Here is a 1228-nt window from a genome sequence, read left to right on the forward strand (position 1 = left end):
GGTCTTTGGGATAGGCGACAGTTAACCATTCATACTTACTGTATTTGCGCATCCTATTGTCATGGAGATAGAGAACCAAATTGAAACACACTTTGCCAGGGTCATAATAATGTAGCCAAAATCTAAAGAACAATTTTATTTTTTAAGTATGTAAAATTTCACTTGTTTGTTCCAATGGTCAACTGATTTCTTTATGCTTTCACTGAATACTACAGCTCAGCACTTCTACAGCTATTGACTCATGTGGACTTTATATCACATGGGCCCAGATATGATACATCTGGCAGTCTGCTTGGGTTGGCCAGTGGACTAAAGGAGAGAGGTCAGGAATGATTCCCAAATGTCTGGATCTGGTGACAGGGAGATATGGCAGGGCGAGCTTGAGGGGAAAAAGCTGGATTAGGAACTGTTGAACCCGACGTCCCTGTGGGCCACGCGGACAGAGAGACAGCCAGTGAAGGCCACCCTTGCGTGTCTGCAGTTCTGGGTAATACCGTCCCAAGAGGGCACCCAGGCAGGAGAAAGAGGAGCAAGCCCTAGGGAATGTCAACAGCTACGGGTGGGGCCCGGGAGGAGGGGAGAGACTGAGCAGGAGTCTTGGGTCTGTTAACTTGTCCGGTGGTGGGAGTGGGGGGAACGGTGAGAATGAAAAGGGTGAAGGGGAAGGCAGCCCTGTCCTGCTATAGATAAAAGGGAAGTCTGAGCGACAGGGGAGAAGTCTGAGCGACAGGGGAGAAGTCTGAGCGACAGGGAGAAGTCTGAGCGACAGGGGAGAAGTCTGAGCGACAAGGGAGAACGGCATCATGAACGCCAAAGGAGGAGATGCTTTAAAAAACGGTTGCTGGTCAACTGCGCCGAATGTTATATGGAGGGCAAGTAAGAAAGAGAATTAAAAAAAAAAAAGTAACCAGTGGATTTGGTAATCAGTAGCTCTCTGATGACTTTAGCAACAAAAATTCCCACTGGGAGTGAGAGTGAGATCCTGGATGCACTGGGAGTCCAGGGCAGGTGAGCGAGGGCAGCGGCCACGCCCACGCCCACAGCCAGCGCGGAGGCGGGTCTCACCTCGGAACCGCATCACCCCACCCGGAGCTCAAGCCCAAAGCCCAGCAGCCGTCCTTGGTTCTGCCCACAGTCCAGTCCTGTCTCCACAGTAAATCCCAAACTGACCTCACCCTCCGAGGTGCCACCATGATCTCTTTCCTGGTGGTGGAAACAGCTTCCTAAC

The sequence above is a fragment of the Galeopterus variegatus genome, unplaced genomic scaffold, assembly GCF_000696425.1.
Source record: "Galeopterus variegatus unplaced genomic scaffold, G_variegatus-3.0.2 Scaffold13010, whole genome shotgun sequence".
Classification (NCBI taxonomy): domain Eukaryota; kingdom Metazoa; phylum Chordata; class Mammalia; order Dermoptera; family Cynocephalidae; genus Galeopterus; species Galeopterus variegatus.